This window comes from Anoplophora glabripennis, unplaced genomic scaffold (assembly GCF_000390285.2).
Source record: "Anoplophora glabripennis isolate ALB-LARVAE unplaced genomic scaffold, Agla_2.0 scaffold318, whole genome shotgun sequence".
NCBI lineage: Eukaryota > Metazoa > Arthropoda > Insecta > Coleoptera > Cerambycidae > Anoplophora > Anoplophora glabripennis.
The window spans coordinates 523,557-542,672 of NW_019416418.1; the positions used below are offsets into that span (position 1 = coordinate 523,557).

Sequence of the window (19,116 nt, forward strand, 5' to 3'; positions counted from 1 at the left end):
TAAATGATATCCGAAAGTATTTTTTGTTTTATGTAAGTATACTGAGGTATAATAAATAAGAATGAACAGCTATTATATTCGAGTTTGGTAGGTACTTTTGAAATTTTTAAGGTAGATGAATCAATAGTCGATATAAAATTGCAGAATATAAACATTTATAAATTATATAAACAAATTAGTAGGTACTCAAATACTAAAAAGCATGAGCGGCGTCGGAAAATTTTCCAGGAGGGGCAAAAATTATATGCAATTTTTTATAATATAATAGGTAGGTATGTAAAATTTGAATCATAAAAAGGGTTCAACTATTCACTTAGTTTTAAACTAAGTAAAATTAATTAGTGAATGAAAAATATGTAATGCATTGTAATCAAATTATTAGTAACATCGAAAAATTTCTTTGTATTATCTTTTTACATATCCTCATCATGTTACAAAATAAATATACAGTAATATAATTTTATAGATCTCGAAATACTTATCGAAGATTGTATGTAATTTTTGTCGATTTTTTTAAATTCCATTTGCACTGGCCCTCATTTATGAAGTGTTGCTTCGATGTCATAAACTTTTTTATTATATCCTAACTGCAGAATAAAAATGCCCAAATGTTTTTATCAAATCTCGTAAATTTGTTAAATTTGTCTGGAAATATTGGAATTTTTTGGTCGAAGTTTGGTATACCTATTGAATTTAAATTGATAAATAAAAGTACGGTTGTTAGTAAGTAGCTACAAACATATTAACATTGCAGACTCAAACCTTATTATTTCTAATATTTTTTTTATTAGAAAATTTGTGTATTCTATACCAACCCCTAGGGGGTTTGGGCAGGTCCATTCACCGCAGGGTGGATTCCCGCGGTGCGGCCATACACAACAGTGTCATGGTCGAATCTTGGATGGCCTAGGTAACCGTTCGCGACCTTGTCGGGTCGCCCTTACGTCACTCCGTCCCTCGCATGTTGCGTTGTCTCCGAACGAGAACACGCCTTATATGGAAGTTCACTGCTTGCCTCAATGTGCAAAGATTCGTGCATGCCATGTCATACCGCGCATCCAAGTGTTATTGACCAAGCCATTTCTCAAATATTGTCAAATTAGTCTGATGGAAAGTTCGTTTGTTTGCGGTGAATGTCCATCTCGAAGAAGACATGCCTGATACACATGGGCGTCCGGAAAAGGGTAGACGATCACTTGAAAAGTTAACGCCACCTTGGTTGATCGACAACTGATTGGTGGCCGCCATTACAGGACAGCGGAAAGAATACCTATATACAGTAGATCTTTATGGCGTAATTCTATAAAATATTTGCTTTAAAATTCCATGTTGGCAAAGGACCTCGCACTTTTCTTATGGGAAGTGGGTTTCGGCCAATTTTTTTGAAACTTCGCAGGTTGATAGTTCTTAACATGTAGATCAAAAGTCTCAATTGTAACAAAGCCCCAAATCCACCCCTTCTCCCCCAAAAACTGCCACCAAGTAGCGGGGAGTTTACTTGTCGTTTTATGCAAAAAAGTTTCATATAAAAGTTGTTTATTTCAATGAAATCTAAAAAATCTATTCTTGTGTTTTTTTTGAAAAATCAATGTTTTAGCTTTAAAACGCCACCAAAGTTTAACACAGAGTATACGTATGATAGCTGTATATATATACACGTGTGTTAAGTTTAATAGCGTATTACAGCTTGAATATTACTTTTTCGAAAAAATCACATATAGACTTTTTTTTAGATTTAGTCAAAATAAATAACTTATAATAAGTACTTGAAATATTTTTTCNTTTCCCTATATATTTGTATATTATTATTTTATATCTTTTGCACAAGACCATATATCGGAAAACTTTTTTAATAAAAGCTGTTGAACAAAGTGAGAACTTATTAGAAATATGATTTGAGATTGGGAAAAACAATCACGGTATCGTCCTAGATCTTAGGACTATAAACTTACCAAGATGGAATTTTAAGTCAAATACCTCATCAAGTCATAAAGATCTCTGCATGCTAAGATAAAGTTATAAATATAACAATAACAATATTGCACAATAAAAACTGAAATAAAATACTAAATAGGAAATAGTTTTTACTACAATACTGTTCCTTCTGTCTTATTGTAATACTGTTTCTTCCTACACGAACTACTGAGGATTAAATCAAAATTAGAAATTATCTATCACTTATATATTTTATGTGTTTACTAGTGTTACTACCACATGATGAGACTTAGTAACAATATTACACTTATTTCAGTATTTTGAAGTCAACGAAATACTCATGTAATTTACATAAGAAATTATAATTGTTTAAAGAAACAGAATATTTACATTTATACTAAAAAAACATACTTATTAACTTAAAATATTTAGTTCTTCATCAAATTGCAAATAAAGTTTCAGTTTGGTATATTGAAAGAAATTAATAAAAAGTTGTAGAAAACAGGTGCAACAAGACTAAATCTAAAGTTTTGAAATGAAATAATTAAATTTGGGTAAACACATTTTTTTCAAATTACGAGAATAGGAAAAGAATAATCTTCGGAATAATCTTTAACTTGCTGTGTCTTGGGAACGACTAGAAATAAACATTTGAAATTTGGTAGTGATTTTACACGCTCTTCCAAAAAAGCACAAAAATAGGTGTTTTAGAAAAATTATCGATGACATCATATTTACTAGTTGGAACCTGTATAGGTAGCTATATATGATTTCGGTAAAAAGCGCTCAACTTATAATACTAATCAACGTGCCCGAACATTTTTTTAACAATTTTGTGTTGATATACCGAATATTTATTCCAAGTTAATGACTTGCACTGTATAATAAGTCTCGTGTCTCATTCAATTATCTCTCTCTAAATATTAATCAAAAGAAAATTATGAATTGTCCTGTCCGTTAAACTCTTCTTACTGTCTAGTGTCTATTTTAATTATTCAAATTCTAGTACTTGATTAGATACTTTAAATTATATATTTGGGCCAACATAATCAATCGTTGTATATTTCAAGTGTTTCTATACCTATTCGAACTTATTCGGTTATTAGGTGATTACTTTATTGTATACCCAGTATTTCTAAAATTAATCTTCCACAATATAATCCCTTAATTAAATATATTAATTCTTATTTCTGGTTCACATTGTCTATAAAAACGCCATTGAAGATATAATCTGTCTAATGACAATATAAAACACTCGGAAACACCCTACATTTACATATGGGTTTGATAAGTGCCAGTAGATCTAGATATACCACTGCTTCTGATGTGTTTGTTACGTGACTACTCAAAATTTCCATAAAGCTGGTCGTGGTCATGCAAGCAACAGTGTTTGCCCTCATATTTGTCTATATAATTTATTATTGTTACTTATAGAATAATATAGGGGCGTTGCTCATTTTTTTTAATTAAAACACTGTGTTTGAAATGGTTCTAAATAATAAATAATAGAAATAGGCCAAGGAAAAACAAAAATTTTTAAATTATGTTGTTGGGCAAAGATTTTATTATTGTATGGAAGCCGAGGGAAACTAATTTGAACATTTAATTAGATAACATTCTTTCATTCATTGATATCTGTCTTATTTTCTGAGTGGTGATTTTATTATCATATTCAAACCAAAATTTAAAAAGTCGTATGTCGTCGTGAGCAGAATTGAAAAAGCTTTAAAATGAGGTGTCATTCAACATAGGGTGCCATTTAAAGTGTAAGGGTATATTACGTCCCTGCCAAGACACCAAAATTTAACGCCATCATGTGTCCCCCTTGAAAAAAAAATCGACGTGTATCAGGTTTTTTATTTTTATTTTTTTTAATTTCAATATTTTCCAGGTGGGAAGTTTTAATTGAAACACTCAGTATATTATAAGAAATGTAGAGACAGTAATAATAACGTAGATCTGATAATAAAGGGCTTGTTAAGAGGTACTGTGTACTATTCATTTAAAAGAAGATTTTTTAAATACATAACCCAAAAATTACCTCTTACATCTCCACCATTGTAACTGTAGAAAAATTGTTTCCCCATGAAATGATTGCAATCGATACGTTTACACTTGGCAAGTTTACTGGCGGAAAGTACTTGCTTGTTGTTTTGTGTTTACATATTTTCAAGTTTATTTGCTAATAGTTGTTTTACATTGACAATTTATTGATCAATTCATTCATGAAGTCGCTTCATCAGGAAATTGGACAAGTGTAATGTACCAAATCTGCTGACAAATAACTTCATGAATTTATTCATCAAGTTCTTGACGAATTAGAGCATGTTCTAATTTTCGTCAGTTTCTTCGTGAAGTTCGGAAGTACCAACCCAACAGATTTCCGGCCTCAGATCAGTAATGAGGTTATGTTATTGGAATATGTAAATAATTGTGTGGCGTCGTGCTAGTTTTGCATTGTTTTTACTGATTTGTTACTTACAAACACTAATATTTATATAATATGTGTCAGAACGGTACCACCTGTTATATCACTAAAATTATGAGTGGAAAGGTGACATTTTTGAAATTTATTTGCTTCTTTGATTCAACGGTAGAACTGATTCATACGTCAAAAAACTTGACACAGTCAGTAGCAGTGTAAAACCATACTGTTTATCAATAAATTCGTGAATTAATTCATGAAGAACTTCGTCAATTTATTCATCAATAAATTGTCAATGTAAAACAGCTATAAGTAATTAAAAAGAAAATGGCTCCAAGTGCCGTAGTGCGTGCTGCTATTAAAGTTGTTGCAAGTGAAATTGAAAATAATTCCGTTCTTTTAACTTTATATTCTACAAAATTTCATATTTTTCGTTGTTGTGTTTAAAAATGAAATTTTCTGATTTCCATCCCACTTATTCCTTGCAAATAGAACTTTTTACTTATCCGGACCCGTTTACACTTGGAAAGTACAAAGAAAAAGTCGGCGTAGCAGCGAGTAAACTAGCCGGTTCGTCAACTTTTGGCAAGCGCTTGCCGGCAAGTAACAAGTGCACTTTCCTGCGGTTTACACATGATAAGTTTTGTGGCCGCAAGTACTTTCCGCCAGTAAACTTGCCAAGTGTAAACGTAGCTTTAGAGATCTGTACCATTTGTATGAACCGTTTTGGAGTTACCTACATATTTAAAAAGATATATCTTTTACAGTGCACTTTATCACCCAGTAAATCTTTTCTTTATTATGCTTTTTCGAACATATGTATATGCACAGAGAAGTTTTTGCTTAAAATGACATTTCGCATCTCTAGTTTCAATTTGATACTATGTTTTTTTTAAACACCTTGTTGTATTATAGATAATGAATGTTTCGTGTTTTCACTTTTAACTTTGCAACTAAATTTGCAGTTATAAATTACATTAATAATTTCATGTGAAAATATACCTACTTTTCCTCAGTAGGAAGTACTTACGTTAGCTATTGTATTTTACGGTTTACCAGCTGGGAGCGACTAGTTGTAAATTCTGCTTCTATATAAGGGCGGCGCACTTAAATGAAGTGCTCTGTCGCTGTCAGTGGCGTCTTTAAAAGGAATCCTAAGAAGGTTCTTCATGAATTTTTATGCAAACAAGTGTAGTGTGTACATCGGATACTTTAAACATGTACCTACTCATTGTGACGAATTTTTAACGCCTAATTTATGAACATTATTTAAAGATCTTTTTATAGTCCCACTAACGGTAAAATTAATTAACGTCGATGTCAGTGTGTACATATTTTTAATAAGCTTGAATACTTGTCTTTTAAATCCTGCGTTTTCCAGATAATTTAAATAATACAGTAGTGTTCCTTCAATATTGTTTCTTATTCGAAGAAAAAAGACATACACTGAGACAGATACATGTTGGATTGGTATACTTTGAAAAAATGTACTCACTTGCCACTGTATCGGTTGTATCATTGTCACAGTTAACCTTGTAGTAGTCACCGTAATTATTAAATTAATTTGTAAAAAATACGCGTCCCGACTTCTGTCACAATTAGGAACTGATTAAACCACTAATAGTGACGTCACCAGGATGACGTCGATGATAATTCGTTAGCTGCGAGGCTTTGTGAAAAGATTCCAAATAAGACAAACGGGCTCTACCAACATAAGTTGTGAGGGCGTTTAGAGATTTTTATTTTTTCTGTTTTTTTTTTTAATATGTCCGAGTTTAATCATTTCAGTTATATTTTGGTTTTAAAAATAATTACGGTAGGATATATTTTTACATTAAAAACGTAGACTGTTTCACCAGAAGGACACTGAATAATTTTAACATAATTTATTTTTTTCTTAAAAGAGTTAAGGGGACTTAGTTTGAAAAATGTTATTTAAATTTGTCTGATCAGCAATGCAGAAAAGTGAAAAAGACCATCACCAGCCAAATTTCACTCACTAAAGTTTTGCAGAAAAAAAAAGAAAACATATGAAAATGAACACTATCTCTAGGACGAAGTAAGAAAGGAGTCGTAGGATGCATTTCTATTTTTGATGAAGAATCTCTCTATTACCAATAGCAAATAGCATTTAACCAATAATTCTTAATTACTGGTATATTATCTATTTTATTACTGTAACCATCATGGATAGCAAGAAGGTTCATTGAACGCTTTTTTAAGGGATATGTATGTACCATCCAACAGCATAGATTCGTTATTGTTATCTTTAAAAAAAGATTTCACGAATGTCCACTTTCATTTACACGATTAACTAATGAAACACCATGCATAACATCTGGAATTAAATTAATCAGTGGTTCCTTAGAAACATAACCATATCAGGACCATTAACCTTTTACATAACGCGTTATTTATAACTTAATGTTACCACGCTTCTTTATTTTCCTGCCAAGCTGCCAGAATACATTGTTATTTAGCCCGTCCGTCGTAAAGTTAACATTCTGTATGGCTTCTGCAAACAACCAGAGGGCTTTCGCTACGCTACGCGTATATGGAAGCATCTTATTAAAATTTTATTGACCGATTACCAGTTTGAGTAACAAGCAAACGCGCTTACATAAATATACGTAAAAAATTAATCACATGTTTTCCTTATATAGCACTTAAGAAGAAATCTTATAAGGATTTTACTGCACGAAACGAAATTCTGGTTAGAATTTAAATTGTTATAGGAGGTGGAATTTGTTTTGTTGTTAGTAAAAAATACATGTAGATTCTGAGTCAGATTTATTTATAATAAGGTTTTTCTGCTCCAAATAAAATGGAGTAATTTATGATGAAAGTGTTCCATAATGCCTTTGCTATATTTCAAAGATTCGATCACAGTTAATTTTGTGATTGTGTTAGCAATACTTATTTTTAACAAAATGTATTTTTTCAACAGCAGCTATAAAAAATAATGGTCTGTAAAAAATTAATGTGGACAATACTTAATCAATTTCTGTTGTTCTTTCTTAGCATTTACAGAATGTCAACATTCGTGCAGGGTATAAGGTGTAAAAATGTAAATTAGTCCATTTACGACATGTTTGTAATGACATCACAGTTGGAAATGGTACAATGTTGCCATGTTGTAATTTTTTTCAAGATATTTAAGAAAATTTATTTTAAATAGCGAATCTAGTTTATTAGAAATGTGTTCTAGAACCACAGATTATGTAGTCCATTTAAATAATTTAGGAAACAGTCAAAAATTATTTCCATTTAGAATTGTGTAAGATGATTCGCAATTTTATCAGACATAACCTAACATTTTTGACATAAAGTTTAAATATTGTTAATACATAATACTCAACATACAGTTCGTAATTGGTGTAATAATTACAACTTACGCAAGTACTTACTTCTGAAGACATTGAAATAGCAAAAATACTGTTTTTAACAACTCCGTGTTTATGTCAAAAAACAAAAATTGAACGTCTCATTCTAAAGATATAGAAATCAACTCGTGTTTGTCTTATAGAATATACTATACACAGTGTGTAACACAAGAATTGAGCGTTTTCCTTGTCCAAATTTAAGCATTTGCTTATAAAGCCTTTGAGAAACATTTTGACAAGTTTTCAAAATAATAAGAATTATAATATCTCTAAGGCTCGGTACTTTGAGTCTCGGTTAAAGCTTCATTAACTGATCAGGCGATTAGACTGTACATATACTTATTTATTTTATAATAGTATATTCACAGTCTAATCGCCTGATTAGTTAGTCAAGCCTTAACCGAGACTCAAAGTACCGGGCCTGAATATCTCTAAACAATTGAAGATATTGAAACGATTGAAGGTTGTGTGATAAATTACAAATATTTATAGCTTTGCCCAAATTGCTCTAGTCATTAGGAATAATGTTGAGTCATTATAGCGTAGTGCTCGGTTAGTATGACAAAGGACGACGCACACAGATAATGGAAATCGGCAACCCGTTAAATCGACTGGAAATGAAATATGTATTAGAGATCCAAAAATGAATAATTATCGAGATAAGCGACATTGAATGTGAGCGAGTCCCATCGCGTTTATACATAGTCTTTTTTACGGAAAACCATATGTCTCTTTTCTCTATATTTCTTTCTCCGAGAGAAACAAGGCGAGTTCATTTTCGACCAGCTTCTTTAGCTCGCGCCCTAGTTAAATTTTATGTTTGTATTTTTTTGCTTACTTTTTTATTTTACGCCATCTTTTTTAATTTCGCCCGCATTACTCTTCATAAGTTCGTTTTTAAAGCATTCCTACATTTTCTGTATGTCTGCATTTTCTTTCCTTCCAGCGGCTTCCCAGATATCCATCGATAGAGTTCGTGGTGGGACACCCTGTATAATAAGAGGGCAAAAACATACGACCGAATAGTAAAAAAAAAGCCGACGAAAAATAAAAAAGCGAGCTTGTGGAAAATTTGACAATTAAAAACCTGTGACAGTTGTCATGTTGATTGTTACTTACCTGTCACGGCCAACCTAAAATGTGCGAAACAAATGGAAACATCATTTTAAGAAAAGGGAAATGTTTATTGGTAAATAAAATTAAAACCACTGGGTTTAGGTATAGGGAAACTTTAACAAAGTTACACTTAATTTTAGTGCAGAATGCGAATACGTTAAAAAATTAGAGGTTTCCATTTAAAAATTTCGAGTTTTCCACATTTTCTGAACATATTCGATACATTTTTTTTGACCACCCTGTATAAAAACTGGAAAATTTTCGTCAAATTCGATAAATTAGGTCTTCCTCTACAAAATGTCCAATTTGCACAAAAAATAAACCTATGTTTCCGGGAAAATTCAATTCTGCAACTGTCAGTTTTTGCCTAAAAATCAAAATATCTCGGAAACGGTCAATCATAAGTATGTAGTGTGCTATATGTTTTCAACTTAAAAATAGATGCTCTTACCCAAAACGCAATAATATACATGGGGTTCCATTTAAAATGAGAAAGTTAGTAGACCTTGAAAATATTTTAGCTTGGTAGGCCTCACGGTCCGTATCACACCATCCCAATTTAAAAAAAAAATCCTAGCGGTTTCCCAGATGTCCATCGATGGAGTTCGTGGTGGGATACCCTGTATATTGCACCTGCTATTTTTGTCCCATTTCTTTTATGCCCGATTTTTTATTATAGGTACGTGTTTTTTTACTTTGCGCTTGCTTTTTTATTTTCTACCTTTATTTCTACTCGTATTAGTTTTTATTTTATACCATCTTTTTCTTCCGTATGATTTCATTTTCTTTTTTCTTTACGCTTTTTTACTTTGCGCCCGATTTTTTAGTTTACACCTGCTCTTTTAGTTTAAGCCCATTTGTTTTACTTTTCACTCGCGTTTTTTGCCCGCTTATTTTTTTCATTACATCTGACGCCTGCTTTTACGCCACCTTTTTCCTGTAGGCCTGCATTTTTCTCTACGCGTACTTTTCTTACTTACCGTCTGCTTGTTTTTCTACACGCCTACTTACTTTTATTATAGATATGCATTTTTTGCTTTACGCTCGCTATTTTACTTTCTATCCGCTTGTTTATTCTTTACGCCCCTTTTTTCTTTGTGTCTGCATTTTTTTAACATTACGTATGCCACTTTTATCCGACTTTTTTTATTAGACACCTGCTTGTTTTTGAATTACGCCCGTTTTTTTACTTTACATCCGATTATTTACTTTCCGCCCGCATTTTTTACTTTGTATCCGCTGGGTTATTATTTACGACCGCTTTTTTCCTTTGCGCTTGCCTTTTCTTTCATTGTTCCTAATTCTTTGCTTCTTGTTAACTTTTTTACTTTACGTCCGTTTTCCTTATTTTACGCCCGCTTTTCAACTTTGTGTACGCTTTTTTCTTTACGCCTGCTTTTTATTCCTTCAAAAATCTCTTTATTTCAAGAGGTAGGTGCCACATGTAAACTCGCTTTGTTTGTCTCAAAGAGGTAGAGAGAAAAAGGCCGTAACGCTCTCCGTAAAAAGGACTAGTCCCCAAAGCCAGCGACAATTTTTCGAACTGATTACAAAAGTCATGAAAACGGTCTAGATCGCTTCGTTTTAACGAGTCTACCACGCTGTAAAATTTTTAGAATATGGAAAGGGCGCTTTTCTGCACTGCGAGTACTTAAACCTGTCGTTCTAGGCGGGTTCTCTTTTGTGATTACAACACTCAAATTTTTTATTTGAATTAAAAGAAAATGTGTTAAATAAGAAGCAAATTGGGCTGTCCGACAAAATAGAGGGCGCAATTGTCGAGTCCGACATCTCCAACATGTCGCTCTAGCGCGGTATGGTTTTCCGGTTGCAAAACACCCAATTTTCATTTTAACTTACTAAAAATTGTCTAAAAAACGTAGTCCATACCTTGTCCGACAAATTTTCAGGCGCATTTTTCCAGTCCGACAACCGAAACATGTCGCTCATCGCAGGTTAGGTTTTCCGATTATAAAATTTCGGACACAAACACCAAGTACTTAATAGTACTTTCTTTATCAAAATATGACATTGTCCGACAAAAATAGTGGATCATATTACTAGTCCGACAAAAAGAAACGATTAATTTCATAAACTTAATATAACGATTATTATTAAATAAAACTACAAAATAATTTAAATATATTTATTGTCCTCTAAATAACATTAATTTATTTAATATTTGCCTTTTCGTAGATTTTACCGAATTAAATAATTTGACTTCATGATTTATTCGTACATCGATATACTTTTCACATTCAGCCCTTACAAGTTCTATTAAATGATTACAATTGTTGGGCAAATTATCAAATTGATCATGCAAATTTTCAAATATGTTCACATTCAGAAAGTTTTTTAATACATGATAAACAATTTTCATTTTTCTGTAGCCTAGGTGTTCTGCTTTCATCATTATTAAAAATTTTTATTAATTTTTCTGTTTCTTGGCATATTACTACGACATCTCGAGATGGATATGTCAAATAACCACGATCTTTAATAAAAATTGACTGTACGGAAACTGTGTATTTGACATTAAACTACTTACACAGTCTTCACATTTTATTGGCTTTATTAGAGAACTTGTTACGAAACCGCCAATATATACTATAATGTACTTGCTAGTGTCCAGTCCTGTTTTTTACTAGCCTTCACTCATTTTCGTTTTATGTCAACATTCCTTGGAAATCTGTAAAAATTTAAATATTAGGTTTAAAAAATCGAAACGTACTTAATTATTTTTTTTTGTCACAAAACTCTCTGATTTTTCTAATCACATTTTGCCAACTCTCCTTTTCCAGGATGCTGAACATGAATATGAAATTAGTTTTGTTTGCGATTTTTTCAATCGAAAAAAAATATTTAATTAATTTTCAGCTATCTCGAAATGACGGGAAGTGGTAAAATTTCATAAAAATTTGAGACTCGCATAAAGTAAATAATTACTAAAAATATTTTACAGTAATTCATTCATTATTTTATAATAACAATATCACGTTAATCACTACACTATGTGTGCGAACAAAATTAAAAAGCTAACCCTGGAAACTTGTGACGTCAACCGAAAAATGGCGTACATATTTACCATTTATATATTCCTTTTTTTACTTACCTAAAGAAGGAAACTTTTCGCCTCTCTTCACCAACTCGATCACTTCTATTTATACAATGTGTTACAATACACTTGCACATGATAAATCGTCTAATTATCGAAATCACAGCGATAAGCTAGGTGGTCTATGGCTACTACATTTAAAAATTGAAAAAATGTTTTTTATTAGATTTTATTAATTTGCGTCGTTTTTTTTATCGGACAAGTATTGTTTTTTAATTATTATTTTATTCTAAAGTCAAAAATATAAAATTTATCACTTTTGTAATCGGAAAACCTAACCTGCGATGAGCGCCATGTTTCGGTTGTCGGACTGGAAAAAAGCGCCTGAAAATTTGTCGGACAAGGTATGGATTACGTTTTTTAGGCAATTTTTAGTAAATTAAAATGAAAATTGGTTGTTTTGTAATCGGAAAACCATACCGCGCTAGAGCGACATGTTGGAGATGTCGGACTCTACAATTGCGCCCTCTATTTTGTCGGACATCCCAATTTGCTTCTTATTTAATAGATTTTCTTTTAATTCAAATAAAAAATTTGAGTGTTGTAATCACAAAAGAGAACCCACCCAGAACGACAGGTTTAAGTACTCGCAGTGCGGAAAAGCGCCCTTCCCATATTCTAAAAGTTTTACAGCGTGGTAGACTCCTTAAAACGAAGCGATCCAGACTGTTTTCATGACTTTTGTAATCAGTTCGAAAAAAGGCCGCTGGCTTGGGGACTAGACTATCCGCACAAGGACAATTTAACTCTCTCGCTTTCAATGTCGCTTCTCTCGATAAGTAGGCATTCATTTTTGGGTCTTGGGCCCTTGATACCAGTACCAGTACATCTCAAACTATAACATATTTCATTTTCAGACAATTTAACGGGTTGCCGATTTCCAATAACGGTGTTGTGATCGTTTATAAATAATTATCACTCTGCCGTATATTTAATGAAATCCTTACGTTTTCAATTAGGACTTTACTTGTTGAAGTTCTCTCTTATTATCCTTTATTAATAAATTCTCTACGAAACCTCATCTGTTGCGATCAAAATAATGACTTAAAAATGTGTAGGAATCGGGATTATAGAAAGCTGATACAGGCAGATCCTTACATGGACTCCGGTAAAATGAGTTCGTTGAGCAACATGCAAATGTTCGAACCATTCGCACTGTGACGTAGCAGTAATGCGTTCTTATGCACCGCACAGGAAATTAATGATAATAAATTATCAAGTCGATGGTCGATTTATTGATCCATGGAACGGGAAGCACCCAGTTTGAAATCAAAAATGCTAATGGGTACGGTTTATTTATAATTTTGTAATCATAGATATTGCTGGCCATTTTAAAGCTTGCGTACTTATAAACTCTTATTAAAATATGAATAATTATCTACAGAATGCGTATATATCTTTTATAAGGCATAAACAGGATGTAGGATAATTAAAGTTAAAAGCAATAAGTTATCGTAAATATGTTCCTCCATTATAGTTAATTTCACTGGTGATTATGTTTAATTTACATTCTAGAGTAGAATTTCCAGTTTTAATTTTTTGTCCCTTTACATACAACATACATGCTCGATTTCAAAATTTCATAAAATTAATTATAATTATATGTACAAGGTGGTCCATTTTAGGAATTGCAGGGCACAGATTAAACAGTGACAGATAAAAAAAGTATAGCCACTCTTTGCTATTTTTTCGAACTAAATTTGGTGACGCATGCAAATCCTAGCTCACTGATTGGTTTTCGTAGTAATATCGAAAGTATTTAAACGAATCTTATTCCATTTTTCCGGCAAACACAATGGCTACTCAGTTTTTCCTTAATTTCATATTTTCGGGGAGGTGTTACTGATTATTATGGTCTTGTATGTTTTTAAATCACTGCTCAAACTCTATCAAATGATATTATTAGATCGTCTCCATGGTAACATATGTCAAAATTAGTATAGTCAACTGTTTTTGTTCAAATGGCAAACTATATATTTTTTGATCAGTTCTGGAAGATATTATTTTCTGCATTTAGGTATATAAGGAAGACTATAGTTTCATTAGAAATATTACTAGAAAAACAGCAAAAAAGATGAACCCTACTTTCAGTAGCTTTATTCTGAAAAATGATAACCAGCTGCGGAAACAACTGAATTTTAACGTTTCTAAATAACAGTTTGTCAAAATAATTGAAATTTGGACCTACCTATTCTATCTATAACTAATTATAACCTGAATACTTACAGTAACCAAGAAAAACTAGATATGATTTTAATTTATGGAGAGTGCCGAAAGAACGCCAAAGCTGCCAGCCTTTTATACCAACATCGTTTTCTGCAGACAACTTTCATCAGATAAAATTTTCGGAAACTTCGCCAGAAATTTGACGGTAGATGGAAGTTTTCAAAATAAAAGAAGAGTTTTTAAACCCAGAAGGGCAAGAGATGAAGAACATTCGATAAATATGTTAAATGGCCTGCTAGATCTTCGGATCTCACTCCTATAGATTTCTTTCTTTGGCCTTACCTAAAAGGCCTTTAAATGATATTGACAACCTTAAAAACAGAATAAGAGTAGAATGTCGGAGGTCATTTTGAACATTTTAGTATTAAAAATAAAATATGTCACTTTAAAACACATAATACTTGTTTCTGCAGCTGGCTATCATTTTTTAGAATAAAACTACTAAAAGTAGGGTTCATCTTTTTTGCTGTTTCTCTAGCAATATTTCTAATGAAACTATAGACTTCCTTACATAGCTGAACGCAGAAAAAAATATCTTCCAGAATTGATAAAAAAATATATAGTGTGCCATTTGAACAAAAACAGTTGACTGTAGCAATTTTGACATATGTTACCATAGAGACGATCTAATAATGTCATTTGATAGACTTTGAGCGGCGATTTAAAAACATAAAGGATTTGTTAAAATAAAAGAGATACGACGCCGCGACTACCAAACTGAATCACCTGGTATATAATGGGGAAGAAAACATAAATACCTAAATTATGTTTTTTTAAATTACTTTCAAGTATAAAGTCAAGAAATGTTATAAATTATTACGTATTAAAAATGTTAATAGCCGTGGACATAGCCGTAATATATTTTAAGTAAATTCATAAAGGAATATAGAACATACAAAGTAAATAGGACCTTTCAAAAATAGGTATTTCTAGGGAGGCCATCTATTGACGATTACATGCGTCGGAAAAGTAGCTCCTTCATTGATGTACTGTCAAAATTTTAGGACATTTGGAGTTTGGACGAATAGAATTGGAGTTGTAGCGTCTAAGTGACAGTATGTTTGTGTCATCGGTATAGTCTTTCCGATATCAATTGAAGAACCAACAGATTGATAGTATTTACCAGGTTCGGTCGCTGACGCAGCAACTCGGCATTGAAATATTTGTAAAACTTGTTCCCATATTTATTTAGCCATACCCATATAGTCTGGTCGAACAAAATGTGGAGGTGATAGAAATGTATAGGTACGCTCAGTTGAAGAATGCGAGCGCGGGCAAAGGAAAACGATCACAGTTGCATTGGGCTACTGGGCAATAAATCAAAGCAGATAGTGGTTGATAAATTACCCAGCAGTGCAGTGCAGCAATGCGGAATTTGGTGTGATTCAGATAATTTTAATTTATTATAGGCACCGTCTATCGATCATTCATATTACAATTGCGAAAGGGAGAAATAAGAGGGATATTTTGTTTACTAATCTTATCACCACGTGGCATTTTGGAGACCTTTTGAAACGAAACAAAACGAAATTTACCGCCAATATAATAAAATTGCTTGTGGACATAAATAACTAAAATATGTTATTGGCCAAATGAACATATAATAGAAATTTTCTACACATTATATACAAATTATTATAATATTTTTTTACCTTTAGCAGAAAATTCTTTTAGGGACGCTTATGAAATTAAATTTTATTACCATACGTTTTTTTGCATGTTCAACTGACTTCGGAAAGACTATACGAAAATGAGCATCGAATAAGCTAGTATTAAGCTTTGATTTAAACTTTGTAAAACTAAGTTCTAAGGAGTAGGCATCTGTGAAATAACATTTATTTTTGTTTTAAATTTAACAGTTTTCATTTGTAAGTACATATAATAAAATACATACACGTCGTTTGTTCCGAAAACGCCAGGGAATATTCTTTCCCGTTGTTCTGAATTATGTCAGAAAGCAACCATTTCTTGAAAAATCTTTTTGTTAATGCAAATTGTGTATTAATACTACTCTTAGGAACTCATTTTCTTATTAAGACGAACTGCTATTTCACATCGTTTCTGTTACCACTTCTACATAAATTAAATATGTTTTGCCAACAACATTTATTCGTTTTATAAAGCGACAGATTTCCCTGCAAAATAGCTGAAACTCGTTTGTTTACAACATTCCTGTTTGCAGTCAATTAACAGTTTTGAAAGAACAAAAATTGCTTTAAAAGGTCTATTCATAGCTATGACGTAGTATATCAATAAACATACTAACCGCCTCTACATAATAGGACATGGTGTGTATAAAAAAAGGAGTGGAAGTTATTTCGTGCACTCCTACTTTATTTACATTAAGTGATTCCGATCAATTTGTTTTGATATGTTCATTATAAACAGTTAAACATTTAAGAATGTTACTGTCTCTGGATATGTTTTAAAATACTGATTTAAATACAACTTTAAACATTACGAAATGGGCCCAGTGGAGTATATTTCACTTTACTTTAATGAAAATGCTGAAATACATATTTCTTGATATATCATGTTGTACTTAATTTTTCCCTGAGTTTATTGTCAGAACTAGACCAAAAGAATATTTGAATTGTAAGAAAATTCTTAGGATTAATTTGTATTAACTTATAAAATTAATTTAAAAAATTGCAAAAATCTAGGATTAATTATTCTAATCAATGCCAAAGAAAGCACAAGTTAGTAGACCTTCTTCAATAATTAGAAATCAGTTGATTGACTGTAGATTTTCAGTTTATTGTAAAATAATTACACTTTCTGAAAATCTGAAATTAAAAACTTTACTGTATAACACGATTAATGTTTACACCATTTCAATTGTTGTCTAGGAACTTTTTTGTTATTAAAATATTTTCTGTACTTTCGAAATGTTATCTATAATATAATTATATTAAGTGTACATTTTATTATTAAAAAATTGGTTGATTAACTGATACTCGTTAATAAAAAAATGTAGGTACCTATGTTTTATAACTAAAATATTAAAATACCGTTAAATGATGTGGATCTTAATTTCCAAAGACATCCAATGTACTGCTAGACTCTACCAACCAACTCCTCACTGCATAAGTGCATGCCTTATTTCCGGTGAATTTTTTTTCCGTGTCGGAAGCAGATGTGTAGGAGAGTGGTAGGAGTCAATCTAGCATAGTGTTATATACGTGATAGCAATATTAAATAAAAAGTACAAAGATGTATTTATTCATTAACTTTCCAGTACCACATTTCATGATGCATTAACAACTTTGTTGCTCTTTATTTATTTTTATCATTACTTGTGCTGTTTTAGAGTGACAAATGGATTAATTATGTAATAATTATCTCTTCAATTTCGTTAATTATAAAATAATACATTTATATCAGCATTTTGTTCCTTGGAATTTATTCTAAGTTTATTTTTAACCTTGAAGTCTTGATTTTAATTTGTTTAGAAATTAGAGATATCTATCTACAAGATTTGTTTATTTGAGGAATATCACTAATAATTTGTATATTTAAACACAGTGAACGTTAGAAATTGATTTGAGAAAATTTATTTTGTAACGAATTATTTGAAAATGCTGATATAAATCGACTATTTTACATAGTTTGTAAAATGGGGGATGGAGACTTTTGACTATAGAATAGCTGCATTAAAGGGTTTTTATTGTTTCACTAGCTTATTGGTCACCTAAATATGACAAAATCGCAAATTACTTAAATTTAGGAGTGCATTTTTGACGACAGGGTGATAGGGGTGGTTTTTTAGTTTTTGCAGCATAACTCAAAAACTAAAATTAATTTCCCTATCTTTTACCAAATGCAAAGATAAACAGAATTGCTAAAATAGTGAAAAATCGTGACTTTTTTTACATTTTTGTTTAAGTATAACTTTTTATGTGCAGAAACATGTATAGGAATTGCTTCAGAGAAAAGAAAGTAGAGAATCCAACTATTATAATAAGCTATGAAAAAAATTTCTACCATGAGAATTGACATTTTAATACCCAACTTCCTGCAACCATAATTTCCACGGCAGCCACAAGCTATCCGCTCGAGCAAAGTCTGGTACAGAAGACTATGTTAGAGCATAAAATTAAAATTTGTTATTTATAACGTAATAATAATTATTTTAATAATTATTTTATTTCTACGTTAGTTTCTTGGAGCAGTGTATTAAAAAGAAACACGTTTTTAAAGTTTGACATTCAAAACTAGAAATCAAAACTCGTAGACCTATTCAATTTTTGAATTTAACAAGACCGTAATCGAAACAAAAATTCAACATTGAAATTTGGCAGTGAGTAATCAACATCACAATGCGCCATTAATTCACCAGGAAATATGACTCATGCATCCTGAAGGGCATTTAGGAAATTATCAATAATATTTGGAATGTGAATTGTTATCAGCCGATTTGAATACTGTTAAGGACGGGATTTTGTACAAAAAATATCGCCCAGCGTGAGTCACGAAACGGTACCCCGGCAAGTGCTGCTCTAGCTCTAGCGGCCAACGCTTCAAGGTGTGTTGTTTAATAACACGCTGGGCGATATTTTAACAGGCCTCGCGCCCGATTGTTCAGGAACGGCTCCAATTTGTGTACATACAGTCTTATAAGGAAAGAGAGTAAAGATTTTATTAATCATTAATAGATTATCGAGGACAATAATAATTTTTTTATTAAGTAGGCAATAATTTTTAGTTAATAAGCTTAAACAATCTTAGAATTACCATTCCTTTATTATAAAAGCAGATATAATTTTTAAAATTCCATGTAGTTTCTTCTTCAAAAGCTTAAAAAACGTATAACAGGAACAGTCAACAGTCTAATGTTTATATTTTCACGTTAACGATCCGATACGTAAATTAACTGCTATTTTCAGTAAAAATGATATAACTTGAATTATTTTTTT

The 19,116-nt window shown here is 31.5% G+C and overlaps 1 protein-coding gene across 1 annotated transcript in view; it reads left to right on the plus strand.

Annotated features, from left to right (window-relative positions):
• Positions 1-19,116, plus strand: part of LOC108909179 (unc-112-related protein) — a 77,057-nt gene that overhangs the window by 516 nt on the left and 57,425 nt on the right. The window lies entirely within an intron of this gene.